The sequence below is a fragment of the Prionailurus bengalensis genome, chromosome C1 (assembly GCF_016509475.1).
Source record: "Prionailurus bengalensis isolate Pbe53 chromosome C1, Fcat_Pben_1.1_paternal_pri, whole genome shotgun sequence".
Taxonomy (NCBI): Eukaryota; Metazoa; Chordata; class Mammalia; order Carnivora; family Felidae; genus Prionailurus; species Prionailurus bengalensis.
Genome location: NC_057345.1, coordinates 116,441,281 through 116,458,438, shown reverse-complemented (window position 1 = coordinate 116,458,438; position 17,158 = coordinate 116,441,281).

The following is a 17,158-nucleotide window of genomic DNA, read 5'->3' as shown; positions in this document are numbered from 1 at the left end:
AATTCCAGCCCCACGTCAGGCTCGGATTCTGTGTCTCCCTCCCTCTCTGTCCTTCCCCCTCTTGTGTTCGCTCTCTCTGTCTCTCTGTCTCTCTGAAAAATAAACAATAAAAAAAATCTTTAAATGAAACCTCTTATAAGTCTATTTTAAGTTGACAGCAACAACTTCAAATGCATATACAAGTTCTACATTTTTACATCACCCCATTTTATGTTTCTGAGGTCACAGTCTACCTCTCCCAACGGGGGAGATTGCAGTCAGCACCTAGGATGCATGCTAGTTAGAAGCTGGAAACCTCAGGAGTAGCTTGTAACGTGTGCAGCCAAACCCCTGCCAGGGAATGACGGAAAGATGAGCATTTTTTACCTGCTACCTCTGCTCTGAGCCCTGGAGCGATAGCCTCTCCGAACATTTGCGCATCCGGTATGAATAAGACTCATGAATGCCAAGGTGGTTTTCAGAGCTAGGTGTTTTGGAGGCCCATCCCTTGGATAGGCATCTTAAAAGTAGGGGCATTAGGCGTGCAGTCCAAACCCTTTGCTTCTCTGGGAGAAGGTAGGAGCCAGGGACTCCTTCTTGACTTAAAGGAGCTGTGACATGTGTGAGTTTTATGGTAAGACTAGGTCTCAGCCTTTCCGGGTCTTTTTAATGTGAGTATTTTCTCAGTCACCTAATGTACTGGCATCACTTAGCCAGTTTCTCTACTTCTCTCAGAGGGATTAACTCTATTGGTAGCTATACATTCAGCGTGTCTGTGGGAGGAGGAAAAATTCAAAGCCTCCCACGTCACCATCTTGGTCTATAACCTCTCATAAATGTTTTTAAGGCCGAGGTAGTTCAATTTACCTATTTTTATTTTGGTGGCCTGTGCTTTGATGTCAAATACAAAAAATATATTCCAAATACCGCGTCATAACGATTTCTCCTAGGTTTCTTCTCAGAGTTATGTAGTTTTACATTTAGATCTTTTATTTATTTTTGGCTAGTTTTTTTTATCCCTTGTAAGGTGAGGGATCAAGTTCATTCTTTTGTTTGTGAATATCCAGTTTTTCCAGCACCATTTACTGGAAAGTCGCTTTGCATTGAGTTGTGTTGGAATCCTTGTCAAAAACGTTTCAACCATAGCGGAGGGTTTATTTCTGGGCTCCCTATTTCATTCCATTGGTCTTATATGTCTGTCTTTATGTCAGTAACACATTCTCGATTGCTGTAGCTTTGTAGTAAATTTTGAAATCAGGAAATGCGAGGCCTCCAACTGTTTTTCTTTTTCAAGATCGGTTGCCTATTCAGAGGGAGTCCCTTGAGATCTCAGATGAATTTTTGATGGATTTTTTTTCTGTGTCTGCAAAAAACATCATTGGAATTTTGATAGGGATTACATTAAATTTGAAGATGTCTTTGTGTTGTATTAACATCTTAGCTCTATTAAGTGAGATCCATGAACACAATACGCCTTTCCGTTTATTTGAGCCTCTTTAATTTCTTTCAGTGATATTTCGTGGTTTTCATTATATAATGTTTCATCTCTGTAGTCAGGTTTATTTCCAAGTGTTTTATTCTTTCTGACTACATAGTATATGGAATTGTTTTCTTATTGTCCTGTTAGTTTGTTCATTTTAGCCTATGGAAATGTAACTAATCATTCATTAGTTCCAATTGGGTGCGTGCGCGTGTGTGTGTTGAATTTTGGGGTTTAAGGTTTTCTACACAATATGATTATGATGTCATCTTTCAATAGAGATAATTTTGCTGCCTTCTTACCAATTTTATTTTATTTTATTTTATTATTTTATTTTATTTTATTTTATTTTATTTATTTTTTAATATACAATTTTAAATACCTTTTATTTCTTTTTCTTGCCAGCTTTCTCTGGCTAGGCTATCCTGTACTGTGTGGAACAGAAGTGGAAAAAGTGGCATTCCTCATCTTGTTTCATCCTAGAGGAAATATTTCAGACATTCAGTATAATAATGTCGTTTTTTCATATACGGTCTTTAATGTGTTGAGGTATTTCCTCCTATTCCTAGGTTCTTCAGTGTTGTTATTAGGCAAGGGTGTTGGATTTTGCCAAATACTTTTCTTTCCTGAATCAGTTGTGATGCTTTGTTTTTTTTCATATGTTCATGTGATATACATTGACTGATTTTTTTCTATTGAACCGTCCCTACATTTCTGGAATAAATTCCACTGGGTTGTGGTATATTTTCCTTTCAAAATACTGAGGGATTTGGTTGGGTAATATTTTGCGATGATGCAAAAAAAAAAATCATGAATCATATTTTTAAGGGGTAATAGGGCGTGGCTTCTTTTTTCTTGTGTCCTGGTCTCATTTGGTATCAGGGTAACACTGTCCTCATAGAATCTCTTGGAAAGTGCTCCCTCTTCTTCAGTGTTTTCGGAAGAAGTTGAGAGGGACTGGCATTAATTCTTCATTAAATATTTGGTAGCATCTACCACTGAAGCCATTTGGCTTTTCCTCCTTGAGAGATTTTTTGGTTAGGATTCAATCTTCTTACTAGTATCGTCCTATTCAGATTTTCTGTTTCTTCATGATTCAGTCTTGGCGGGCTGTGCGTTTCTAGGAATTTGTCCATTTTCACCTCAGTTATCCAATTTCTTGATGGACGATTGTCCATAGTATATACTTACAATACTTATATACTTATAATACTTTTTATTTCTGCGACATTGATATAATATCTCCATTTTCACTTGTGAGTTGAGTTATTTGCTTCTTTTCTCCTTTGCTCGTAGTCTAGCTAGATAAAGGTTTGTCCATTTGGTCGATATTTTTGAAGAACTGATTATTGGTTTTGTTGACTTCCTAATAGTTTTTCCATCCTCTGTGTTATTCATCTCTGCTCCAGTCTTTATTATTTGCTTTCTTCTGCTAGCTTTGGGTTTAGTTTGTTCTCTCCCTCTCCCTCTCTTTCTCTTTTTGCAAGATTTTAAAAATTTATTTATTTTACTGAAAAGAATATATATAAAGAAAACACAAATAAGCAATAACAAGAACGTAAATATTCACATTTCGAGCAGTGAGTAAAACTTCTGGGTCTGTATTAAGGCCTTTGACATATTCTGGCTGTCATATCGTTTAGGCTGCTAAAACAAAAATACCACAGAGCAGGTGGCTTCTGAAGAAAAGAACATTTATTTCTTGCAGGTCAGGTGAGGGCGTTCGTCCAGTCCGCACACTTCTTATTGTATCGTCAACTGGCAGAAGGAACCAGGGAGCTTCCCCAGGCCTCTTTCATGGGTCACTAAAGGGTACTCATGGTATTCATGAGGGTGTCACCCTTATAACCTAATCACCTCCAAAGGCCTACCTCCTAACACCATCCCATTGGGTGTTAGGGGTCCAACATGTGAATGTAGGTGAAACACAAATATTCAGACTATACATAGCACTGGGGGCTTGCCCTGTTCTTATTTTTCTAGCTCTTAAAGTTGCTGTTTTGAGCTCTCTTTTCTTTTTTTAAATCTTTTTTACCTTTATTTATTTTAAGAGAGAGCGAGAGCATGAGTGGGGTAGGGGCAAAGAGAGAGGAAGAGAGAATTCCAAGCTGGCTCCATGCTAACACAGTACAGAGCCCAACACAGGGCTCGAACTCACGAACCATGAGATCATGACCTGAGACACAATCAAGAGTTGGATGCTTACCTGACGGAGCCACCCAGGCGCCCTGATCTTCTTTCTCTTTTAATGGACGTGTTCATAGCCATAAATTTCCTCTTAGCCTTGCTTTCACTGCACCCGACCAATTTTGGTATATTGTGTTTTCATTTTAATTATTGCAGAGATATTTTCTAATTTTCATTCTAATGTCTTCTTTACTCATCAGTTAAGACTGTGGTAATTATTTTCCAGACATTTGCGGATGCGTGAGTTTTCTGTTAGCTCTTGACTTCTAGTTTCAAGGCCCTGTGATCGGCAAAGATACTTTGTATGATTTCAGTTCTTTTCAATTTTATTCAGAGTTGTGTCGTGGCCTCTCATATGGCCTATCCCAGGAAATGGTTCACGTGCACTTGTGAACAATGAGCATTCTGTGGGGTTGAGAGTTCTGGGTATGCCTGCTGGTTACAGTTGGTCTGTGGAGTGTTGTTGAATTTTCCATGCTTCTTTCCCTTGTGTTGTAGTATTTTATTCCCAGTTTTCCGTGCCTGCTCTCTCTCATTTTTACTTTCAGCATCATGTGGTGTGAATAGTGCAGACTTGGGATCCAGAGGCTTCTCTGTTTACAGTCCTGGCTTCCCGTTGGCCAGTCCCATTGCTTTGTGCATGTTCTCTCTCTGAAGTCTCCATTTGTAAACGAGGGCTAGTTTTTCAGTTACATTGGGGACTAGGGCTTCAGTATATGAATTTTGGGGGGACCCAATTCAGTCTATAGCAGACACTTCCAGTTATTGGCGATAGACCCTTTCTTGTATTTTATTTATTTGTGTGTATGATTTGTTTTGTTCTTTTATTTTTTCTTTTAATGTTTATTTATTTTTGAGAGACAGAGCACACGCAAGTGGGAGAGGGTCAGAGAAAGAGGGAGACACAGAATTGGAAGCAGGTTCCAGGCTCTGAGCTGTCAGCACAGAGCCTGACGCGGGGCTCGAACCCACAAACCGTGAGATGGTGACCTGAGCTGATGTCAGACGCTTACCCGACTGAGCCACCCAGGCTCCCCTGTTCTTGTTTTTTTTTGTTGTTTTTGGTTATTTTGGTGTGGTTTTACTTTTCCTCAATATGTCACTGTTTTCCCTTCATTCACAAAGGGTTGCTTCACTAGGCATACTGTTCTAAGTTGACAGTTATTTTATCCCGTCTCTTTGATGATATTTCTTCCCCCATTTCCTGACAGTCTTTGCTGCTCTAGTTAAGTCTGTTTCTGTCATTATTCTTTCTCCTATTTCTGGCTTTTTAAATAAATGTGAATTTCCCTGTCATCATAGAATTTAGAATATGTTCGATTACCTGAATTTTATGAGTCATTTCCTTCAGAATTTCTCAAAAATTCCTCATCATTATAATATCATTTTGATCCTTTCTATTTTTTTGTTTTTTTTCTCTTTACTTTTTCCTTCTGGAAATCTGAGTAAATGCACATTAGACTCTCTCTCTTTTTCTTCCACTTATCTATGTTTTACTTTCACCTTTTGTTTCTATTTTGTGCTCTGAGTATTTATTCAGATATTTTTTTAAATTTTTTTTTCCAACGTTTATTTATTTTTGGGACAGAGAGAGACAGAGCATGAACGGGGGAGGGGCAGAGAGAGAGGGAGACACAGAATCGGAAACAGGCTCCAGGCTCTGAGCCATCAGCCCAGAGCCTGACGCGGGGCTCGAACTCACGGACCGCGAGATGGTGACCTGGCTGAATTCGGATGCTTAACCGACTGCGCCACCCAGGCGCCCCTATTCAGATATTTTTACGGTTGGCTAGCTCTCCGTTCAGTTATGTATAATCTGTTGTTTAGTATATCCACTGGCCTTATGATATTGCTGGTGGTGTTTTCAATTTCTAAAAACTCTATTTGTTTATTTTAAAAAATCCTTTTGGTCATTTACGTAGCTATTCCTCTTCTTTGTGCTTTTGATTCCATCTTTTGTTCAGAAGAGTTACTTTTTCTTTTAATTTTAGAGAGAGAGAACATGAGTGGGGGGAGAGGGGCAGAAAGAGGGAGAGAGAACATCTAAAGCAGGTTCCATGCTCAGTGTGCAGCCCAATGTGGGGCTCGATCCTACGACACTTGAATAATGACCCAAGCTGAAACCAAGAGTTAGGTGCCCAAACAAGTGAGTCACCCAGGTGCCCCAGAAGATCTACTTTTAACAGGGATTGTCTCTCCCTCCCTCTTTCACCAACCTCACCCTCTGGACTAAATTTGCTTACTCCTAATTTTCATTTGGTACTCATTCTTTTAGTAGGAAGTCTGTAGGTATACACTTGGTATTTTATGTCTGAAATCGTTTTGATTTTGGCCTGACATTTGAACAACGGTTTGCCTTGACAGAGAATTCTGTGCTGACAGTTGTTTGAGCACTTTGGCTCAACTGTTCCGTTTCCTCCTGGCATTTACTGTTGGTGATAAGACAGCTACTGTCTTGATGATGCATATTCTAATTATCATTCACTGGTAAGTAACCTGTCTTTTCTCCATAGAACAGTAGGTATTTTTTTCGTTTTTGTTTGATTTTGTAGGGGCTTCTTTTTGTATCATTGATATTCTGCAATTTTATTCAGATGTGTTTATTTTAGGCTTATTTAGATTTATCCTCTTTAATACTCAGCGTGTTCTTTCAGTCGAAGCCCCGTGACTCTTGTAAATTCCAGAAGGTTCTCAGTCAAAAACCCATTTTGAATATTGATTTTCTGTCATTACCTTCATTACCTACTTCTGGAATTCTTATTAAGCAGATGTAAAATCTCTTGATCTACACTTTGGTTTTGTATCTTCCTTTTCATATTTTTGATCTTTTGAGTTTTCTGATAGTATTTTGCATGGTACTCGAAATCACTATTTATACACTCCAGATTTTACATCATCTTCTGAAGATTTCTGTTTGGGTCATGCTTTTCCAGACTTTTCTTTGGCTGGCTTTCTACCTTTGTTTTGGTCACATCTCACATCATCATCTCAGTGGGATCTTTTCTTAAAGTCTTATCTAATGACTACTCTCTTTTCTCTCGTCACCTTTTTTTTTTTTTTTTTATGTCATTTCTCTTCATGGCTCTTCCTGCTACATGAAATGTTTATTTTCAATTTCCTTCCTTCTGTCTTGATTTTCTCCCTCACTATAGGTCAGTAGTAGTAGACTTCTCTGTTTTTTTCATGGTTAAATTTCTAGCACTTAAAACAGTGCCTGATAGCAGATATTCAATATCTATTTTCTATATTCAATAAGTATTTGAAGAGTGGAAGCTTCCTTTTTATTTACCTTCTGTTGGATCACATCTGTCATTTATGTTTTTTAAATTATTTTTTTAAGTTTATTTATTTATTGAGAGAGAGAGGGAGAGAGAGAGAGAGAGAATGGGAGAGGGGAAGAGAGAGAGGGAGAAAAAAATCCCAAGCAGGCTCCATGCTGATAGTGCAGAACCTGATGTAGGGCTCAATTTCATGAACCATGAGGTCGTGACCTGAGCTGAAATCAAGAGCCAGACACTTAACCAACTGAGCCACCCAAGTGCCCCTAACTTTTGGAGATTTTTAAATGTGTAATCACTCTTTTTAAAATTTTCTTTTCTTTTCTTTTCTTTTCTTTTCTTTTCTTTTCTTTTCTTTCTTTTCTCTTGTTTTCTTTTCTCTTTCTTTTCTTTCTCATCTTGTCTTGTCTTGTCAATGAAATTAATTTCCGACTGAATTAGTTGGCTATCTTACTTAGCCCAACTTTATTCTCTCACTCCTTCTCCCTCTCCTTCTACTCCTCCCCAGCTCCTGCTCTCTCTCTCTCTTAAAAAAAAAAAACTACTTCAGTCTTTAAAGGAAAAAAAAAACCCTATCTTTCAATGGTATATGCTCAGATTAGAAGGGAAGGCAGGACATTTGTAGCCAGAATTAATGGAAAATTTAAAAATGTTAAGTATAATACAAATATAGACGTGCATAAAATAAATATACAGCTTAGTAACTTGTTATAATATAAATACCCGATTAAAGATCCATCAGTCAGAAGATAAAACACTGTCAGCGCTCATGCTCCTTCTGTTTTTATATAGCAACAACTTGCTTTCACTGCTGTCAGCTACACCAGAGAGCGCTATGACCTGTGGGTCAAAGCTACCAGGTTACTTGTTTCTGTAAATGAAGTGTTATTGGAACACAACTGTGTTTTTTTCTTTCATTTAGGTATTGTTTACGGCTGCTTCTGTGCTAAAATGTCAGAGCTTCTGGCTTAATATGACTACTTTTGATAGAGATCAGGTAGCTCAGAAAGCTGAAAATACCGGGCATCTATTCCTTTATAGGAAAAGTTGGTCAATCCCTTCATTACATGGTTATAGTGCGATATTTTACCCACTCTAAAACAGATAGAGATGTGGATTGTTACTAGCTGCTGATACTTCAAGTAATGCTGTCATGAACATTCACCTGTACTTCTGGATCCCACATACGTGTCTCCATAGGTTCATATTTAGGAGAATGATTAGACTTTGATATATCTACCTTCAGTGTTACAAGACAATGCAGGTTTCCAAAGTGATTAAATCAACTGGAATTTCTACTATCAATGTCGGGGAGTTCTTTTTATTCCATCTTCTTTATAACCCTTGATATTATCAGACCTTCGACTTTTAGTCATTTCGATGGGTGTATAGTTGTAATTTGCATTTTTCTGATAGGTAATGATATGGATCATCTTTTCATGTTTTACGTCATTTGGACATTCTCTTCTGTGAAGTCTGTATTCAGATTTCTTGCCTACTTTTCACCTGGATTGTTGTTTTATTTCTAGGTTTGGAGTGTGCCAGTTATTTGTTAGTTATATATAATGACAAATACTGTATTCCACTTTTCCCATTGGTTTTTCATCTTTTATTTAAAAAAAATTTTTTTAGCGTTTATTTATTTTTGGGACAGAGAGAGACAGAGCATGAACGGGGGAGGGGCAGAGAGAGAGGGAGACACAGAATCGGAAGCAGGCTCCAGGCTCTGAGCCATCAGCCCAGAGCCCGACACGGGGCTCGAACTCATGAACCGTGAGGTCGTGATCTGAGCCGAAGTCGGACGCTCAACCGACTGAGCCACCCAGGCGCCCCGGTTTTTCATCTTTTAATAGTTTCTTTTGATGAAAGGAAGTTTATAGTTTTAATATTGCCCAATTGATCAAGATTTAAGATGATTGCATTCCATTTATTTCCTGATTAAAAAAGTATTCCTCTATCTCAAAGTTATGAAAACAGTCTCTTACAATATGTTTTAGCTCTAGAAGCTATGTTACTTCTCCTCAAAGCTTTCACCACTGTTCCATAACGCCATATTTTTAAAACATCAAATGAACGTGAATTCCTGTGCTTATCTCCAGTGCAGTATATTCTGTTCCAATACTGCACTATTTTAAGTCTTGATATCCAGGGGAGAATGTCCTCTTGACCAGTTCTTCTTTATGAGTAACTTGGGTATTATTGAGACTCTGCCTTTCCATTTTAATTTTAGAATTAGCTTTTCAGTTTATACACACACACACACACACACACACACACCCTTCTGTGATTCTAATGTAGATGATATTTATAGACCATCTTGGGCAAAAACGATCAAGTTTGGGGAACATTGTCATTAACCTTTGTGCTTCCGCTTCCAGGAAACACTTAATATATTGTTTGATTTAACATTAATTCACATATTTGTTTGAACTTTCTCCCTGTCCTTGACCTTTTATTCCAGTTTTTCATGTTTCTTTAAGGTTGCTTTAAATTATGTTTCAAGTGAAGCAAGGCATGTATGCGCTTAAAAGTGGAACAAAGGTGTGCGGGGCCACTCAATACCATTGTGTTTATGTGATTAGGCAAGTAGTACTAAAGTCCGTGTTTTTAGAAAACATAGATGTAATTTTTTGGATTCGAGGCATGGGGATTTTAATTTATAGAAGCCTATGATTCAACTCAACTGTCAATATTTTAAAAAATTTTGTTTATGTTTATTTATTTTTGAGAGAGAGACAGAGACAGAGTGTGAACAGGGGAGGAGCAGAGAGAGAGGAAGGCACAGAATCCAAAGCAGCCTCCAGGCTCTGAGCCATCAGCACAAAGCCCCACTCGGGGCTCAAACCCACAATGTTGAGATCATGACCTGAGCCCAAGTCGGACGCTTAACCGGCTGAGCCACCCGGGTGCCTCCAGCTATCAATATTTTTATAAGCTTAGCAGGTAGTTTTAATAGATAAGTCTAGATTGAGCATTGCTGGTTTTGGAGGTTGTATGGAGAACACAGCCTCTTTAAATGCTGATAGCAGCATCCTTTCTAGCCTGGAACAATACGTTGAGACTTGTGTTTGGCATCACACTTAATTAATTTCCAAATAAATGAATCATGAGCATATCTGCCTAAGTCTTTGCGTACCATCATAAAATTCTGCCACCCTATGGAGTTGGATTGATGTGAACATGGCAGTTTAGGTTGTTTTGTGTTGTTTTGTTTTTCTTTTGTCAGTGCATGAATGTAGTTCTCACAAATAAATTCAGTCCTTGGTGAACAATTTCCCAGGTATGTGTCTGTTCTCACTGAACAAACACAGAAGAAATATGCCAGGCTAAATTAATGAAGAGAAAATGCAACATATCTCATGCCTCCATAAATTTCCAAATACGGATTCAAACCCTTATTTTCCTCTTTTCATATCTTCAGATGTATCTGTAGAGAAAAACTCAAAGGGAAAGTTTCAAGGCACTTTGAAAGTAAAGTAAGATTTGCTGGCCTTGTGGATCATGTTAGGCATGTTATCTTTTATGGTTTAATCCTTTCAAGCAGCCTGTGTATGATGCAGCTCTTTCCATTTTTGAAAAAAAAAATAAAGATATTGTAATCGGCAAACAAGGAAAAACTTAACTTCACCGAGCAAGTAAGAGCAGAGTCTGGATTTGCATCTTAGTTTTGGTCTTAGTGTGTGGCCCTCAACACCACCGTCTTTCCACCGCTCATGCTCTAAAGGGACCTTGATCATGAAGGTGGATGAGACCAAACCTATCTGTGGCCTTCGATGATTTCACTTTAGCGTGAAGCTGATGATAATTATTTCTATTGCCTTCGCTGGAATGTCATGGCTTAATTAACACTTGTAAAGATATTATCTGTAAAATCACAGTAGTCTCTAAGAGGCATTTATGTCCAACAGTCTCTTTGGGCTTTCTGCCTTTTATCTTGCAACTTCCTAAAGCAGTGGTACCCATTGGATTTGTGAACACACGTTGGCTTCTTTTCCCTCTGCTTGTTGAGAACCCCTGCGTGGGAAATTGTCTTCGTGCTGAACAAGGTTTGGCTCTTTGTGGTAGAAAGGATGTGAACTAAATGAGCCAGAATGACTGGTGGCAAAGGGGGGGAGGCTCAGACCCCCCTCGGGAGATGCATGAGAAAAGCCATCCTGCTGAGGACTGCACCCTTAGCACCCTAGCTGACATAGTCAACACCCGCACAGGGTCCTATTTAACACCCTTCATCTCCTGCACAACAGCAGCATTTTCAGTAATAATTATTTAGTTACCAGTAAAGGTAATTTTTTGATTCATCATTTTACCTTAAAACAACTAATAACTTTGTTTTATTAACTGGTTTTTTTTTGAGAAAGAGAGAGAGAGAGAGAGAGGAAGGGGGAGTGGCAGAGAGAGAGGAGGACAGAGGATCCAAAGCAGGATCTGAACTGATAGCAGTGAGACGGATTTGGAGCTCGAACTCACGAACCGTGAGATCATGACCTGAGCCGAGGTTGGACACTCAATGGACTGAGCCACCCCGGCGCCCCAAACAACTAATGACTTTGAAGAAAGAGTACACTGAACGAGAACATTCAAGAAAAGTATTGCATGGAGAATTAAATTTTCCACTTATACGTCCCAGTTTGCGTTCTGCTTGCTTGACTGTTGTACATTTTATTTATTTATTTATTTATTTATAGGTTATTTTATTTTTATTTTTATTTTTTTCTGTTTTAATTTTTTTAATGTTTATTTTTTTAATTTTTTTTCAATATATGAAGTTTATTGTCAAATTGGTTTCCATTTTAAACAGACATAGAAGTTTAAAATGGTCACTAAGATGGGGCGCCTGGGTGGTTTAGTCAGTTAAGCGTCGGACTCTTGGTTTCCGCTCGGGTCATGATCTCACATGCGTGAGTTTGAGCCCCCCATCAAGCCTGTTCGGCCTTCGTTCTCTCCCTCTGTCTCTGCCGCTTCCCCCCCTCCTTCTCTCTGCTGTCTCTGTCTCTCTGAAAATAATTAAATTAAAAAAAAATGAAATGGTCGCTAAGAATGACAAAATTAGTCACCTAAGTTCTCTCTCTTCCTCTTTATAGTTCCTGGGCTAACTGGCTTATTGGACTGAACTGTTTAAACACAAGAACAGGCAGTGGTTACAGGTATGGAGATGTCAACTGAATCCTGAGTAAATGGTGTGCAGAGGGAGTTCACATAACTCCCAACTTTTACGAACTTGCTATCAAAAAACAAACAGACAGACAAACAACCAAACAAAACATGCCTGCAGCTGAGTACTTGTGTGACAGGTGCTGGCTGTCTAAGGGGAACCTCCCATGTAGAATACAATATTTATTAAGAGGTAAATAATAACAATTTGCTCATTTGATACATACATACGTAAGATCGAAACTTAGCAGTAACCAACACAACGTTTTAGAACTTACACTAAGAAAATATTTTCTTCAGGGAGGGATATTTTATCCTTGACATTGTTCATAATCGATGAAGCATGGTGATAATAAAAAGCAGGCTGATTTTAAGTCAGTATTATTATGATTATCAATTATCTTCACACAACGCACCCCTCTATTGATTACATTTGCTGCAAATCCTTCCCTACCCCCGCCTTGGCCTCCCTCTGCTGGCAGGATTTTTTTTTTTTTCCTGTAACTGTTACCGCCATCTTGGAAATCTTGGAAAATAGACATTTCCCTACATAAAACCTTCAAAGAAACTAAGCAAAGATGCTAAGTGTGCATAGGGCATGACAAGTTTAAGCAACAGTGGACCCAGGGGTCCTCAGTAAATCAGAAGGATGCAGAGCATTCCAGCAAAAGAATCCGTGAATGAATATAGGACTAAAAGGAACTTGTGGGGCCCCAAGTTCTACAAGAAGCTGGGGTGTCCACTCTAAAATAAGGTTATGCACTGATGACCAGAAACAGGAGCTAACACAAATTCCTTTCTCTCCACAGATGGTCTCGGGATAATCCAGCTGGTTATGGGCTGAGTACTCAGACCTGGTTCAGAGAGTTCTACACAAGGAAGCATAGTACGTGGATGTCATAAGCGTAAGCAGTGGAGAAAGCTAGGCAGGCATGGAAGGCAGGACATTCTGAAGCATGCCAGCAGAGTGGCCGCATAGATTAGCAAAATGATCATAAAATAAGGTATCAAGCAGAGCTGGGCTGGAATCCAGGCTCTACTCTCTATTAGCTATGTCCCCTCGGCTTGTTCACTTAATCTTTCTGACCATCAGAATCTTCATCTGCAAAATAAAGTAATGATATCTAATGTTCCTGGATTGTTGCAAATAGAAGAGAATAATATAGAATAATATAATAATATATGCCATGCCAACCCCATGCCATGTTGAGGATGTTCAGATAATGTTATGTATCGAGCTGAAGCATGAATAAAAATTAGTATGGCAGGTCAGAGCCAGAACAGATAGGAAGAGTACAAAGCCATGACTGCAGAGCTGGGAGAAGGTGGATACCAGTAGAGAGGAGCCTCTGAATAATCTTTCTTTCTTTTTTTTTTTTAATGTTTATTTATTTATTTATTTATTTATTTATTTTTTACTTCAACGTTTATTTTTTTGGGGGACAGAGAGAGACAGAGCATGAACGGGGGAGGGGCAGAGAGAGAGGGAGACACAGAATCGGAAGCAGGCTCCAGGCTCTGAGCCATCAGCCCAGAGCCTGACGCGGGGCTCGAACTCACAGACCGCAAGATCGTGACCTGGCTGAAGTCGGACGCTTAACCGACTGCGCCACCCAGGCGCCCCAATGTTTATTTATTTTTGAGAGAGAGAGAGACAAAGTGCGAGCTGGGGAGTGGCAGAGAGAGAGGGAGACACAGAATCCGAAGCAGGCTCCAGGCTCTGAGCTGTCAGCACAGAGCCCGACGTGGGGCTTGAACCCATGAACTGTGAGATCATGACCTGAGCCGAAGTCGGACGCTTAACTGACTGAGCCACCTAGGCACCCCTGAATGATCTTTCTTTTGTGCTGGAAAACTGGAACTGGAGTCACAGGAGAGTAGATTCAAGTTCATCTCTGCCACCGGCTGGCAGGGTGACCATGGGTTACATTCTCTTCTGGGTCTCCATTTTTTCTAGGGCAAGGTCACTGCCACCGGGCCATCTTAAATAAGCCATCTTATTACCATTTTGATCCAGATAACTTAAGTACTAATTGTCCCTTCGTTTAAGCTGTGATACTAAAAACAGACTTTTTTTTTTTTGAGAGAGAGAGAGAGAGCAAATGGGGGAGGGGCAGAGAGAGGGGGGACAGAGGATAGAAAGCAGGCTCTGCACTGACAGCAGAGAACCTGATACATGGCTTGAACTCGCAAACCATGAAATCATGACCTGAGATGAAGTCAGACACTTAACTGACTGAGCCATCCAGGTGGCCCCACTAAAAACAGGCCTTTTCAGCTTTGTTGTGTGTGCCTGGATCACATTCCCAGCCCTTATTATATCTGACCCCAGGCTAACCTCACCGCCACTTGACCCCAGAACTTCACAGCACTCTCATAATCCCTCCATCCGTGTGGGTTTTGAAGATTGCATTGGACTGTCTTTTGGCCACAGTAGTTAGTAATAAGAAAAAAAAAATGGTGCCAATGATTTATTCTCTAAACTTTAGGGCCCTTGAAGCTGCGGGATTGGATTTCCTCTGAACAGGTGGGCTTTGGGGATGGAGAAAGTACACGGACACTGTCAGGACACCCCTCGTCCATATTACTTGGTAATAAAAAATCTCACATATGCAGTAGTTGTTTTCAGAGTCCCAAAGTGGTGAAGTTATTGAGATTCCCCTGGTGGTCTCAAAAAGGCACAGTCTTATTCTTGAATCCATTCATTTAATCATTTATTTGACAGATATTCATTTAGCGTCTATTACATCCTAGGTACTATCATAGGTGTTAGCAAAAAAGCAGTAAGCTAGCAGTGAAGAAAGAAAATAAAAAGAGGTAACTATATATAGCATGTTACAGATTAAGTCTTCTGGAATAAACAAACCAGGAAGGTCCACTGTCCCCACTATGATAAGCCTGCATAGTTCTCTTCAAATTGTGTAGCTTACGACAACCAACTGATTTCTTTTGCTCACAGGACTGTAGTTGGCTGTAATGAGTGACTTCGGGTCGATTTATAGGTTTAGATTTGCCCCAACCACATGTCTCCTCCCCCTTGTACTAGCAGTTTTCCAGGGCACCTTCTACTCATGGAGAATGATGGGAACATAAGAAAGTGAATGGGAACTCAGCAAGAACTCACCCAACTCTAGGCTGGGCCCAGAATCCATTGGCTAAATCAAGCCCCTTGGGCAAGCCTACAATCACTGGGGATGAGAAGGGTACACCCAATCCACAGTGGGTGGCATTGCAAGTCACATGACCAAAACATAGCTGTATTAAGGGAGGGGGTGCACAACTAGAGGCTACAATGCAACCGACACGCAGAGTAAGGATGCTCAGAGGAGTGTCAGGGCAGAGAGAATTTGGACACAGTGGTCAGGGAAAACTTCACCTAGTAGATGACATCTGAGCAGATACCTTCAGGAACTGAGCTGGGTAAATACCGGAAGGAGGATATTCCAGACAGAGGGCTCAACTGGTACACAGTACCTAAGGCAGAGGTTTGCTTTTGAGAGGCCAGCATTGCTGGAGCAGGGTCTGAGCTGGAGGGCTGGAGGCGATGAAGTCCGAGATATGTTGGAGCCGGGAGGAGTGTTGTGGGGAGTCAGACTGAGCAGGTAACACAGAGGCATGTAAGGTCTCTCAATCTTCGCCCTGAGTGTGATGGGAAACCAGGAGGACTCTGAGAAGAGAGAAGTGACTTAAGATAAAAATATAACTGTAAGGGCTGTGTTCCGGAAGAATGCTGGGAGACAGAGGTGGAAGCAAGGAGGCTAATTTAAAGTTGACTGATAGCTTGGTCCACGGTGGTGAAAAGTGACAAGATACTGGATATATTTTGAAGGTAGAGCTGAGAGGGCTTGCAGATAAAACAGATCTGGAATATGGGGAAAAGAAAGGAACCAGAGGCAGTTCCAAAGTTTTTGGCTTGGGACTGGAAAGGTGCGTTGTCAATAACTGATGTGGGGGATGTCAGCCATGATGTTTCGGGACTCTGATTTTCATTGGAAGTGACGGTGGTCCCTCTTCCCGTGATCCTTGATGCTGAGAAATTTTTTTTGTCAGTGCTGCTGACAGGATAAAATCATCTTTTAAGTTTTTATATGTTCTAATCAAAAAAAGCCACTTTATCATACCAGTTGGAATTATATCCACATTGACTTTTGTTGTACTTTGAATTTAAAAGTCATGGGAAAAGGATCCTAGAAATAAATAATTCATGGCAACTGTATTATAAAGTTAATTCTAACCAATAGCGTGCCATTAAAATATGAATGTGCAAATAGTTCAATTTTATTTTTTAATTAACTCTTCAGAAGTAATAGCTGACAATTGTCCTTGAACAGGTCAAATGCTATACAGAAATGCCTGACAGTTTTTAAGTCTTTAATGGAAATCAATGGGAACAACTTCCTGAAATGTATTATTTACTTTTATCTTCCTAGCCTGTTTTTCATAAGGACCAGGACTTAAAAATAACTTCCAAAAGACTCTTTAGCTAGAGTAATCTATTGTTTCCCCAGTGAATAAGTGAAGTAGGCATTTACCCTTCAATACCCAACCCTCTTCACCAATTCCTTCTTCCTTTTTTCTCCCTATCTACCCACCATCCTAACCCTCAAGGGCCAACATAAATCCCACTTTCTACCACCAGTGACCCTTCCTCTGGCCCACACTAGTCTCATATACTTTGATACGACATTGTATATGTAAATTATTATTTTTTTCACATAACATTGAAATATGCTTTGAAAAAATACCATTTGTAAAACAACCGTTCTCAGTAAACAAATGTTTAAAATTCATGTATCATTTCTCCTTTTGTGTCCCTTCTTGGGGGAATTAGTGTCTTGGGGTGGAAACATGACAAGCTCTGGTGAGCCTCTTACTGGAATATTCTGAACTATTAGATCATCAGAATGCCTGATCCTGGAGTGTGCAGGAAAGGTGGGACTGGGTGGCAAGGTGAGAGAGTTGGGGTGGCCATCCTATGCTCTCATTGCTTGGTGTGTTCCTGGTATGCTATGGGAAGAGACTGGGTTTGAGGCTTGAGCTCTTCTGCTGCTGTCATCACCGACTGCATGACACCAGCAATAAG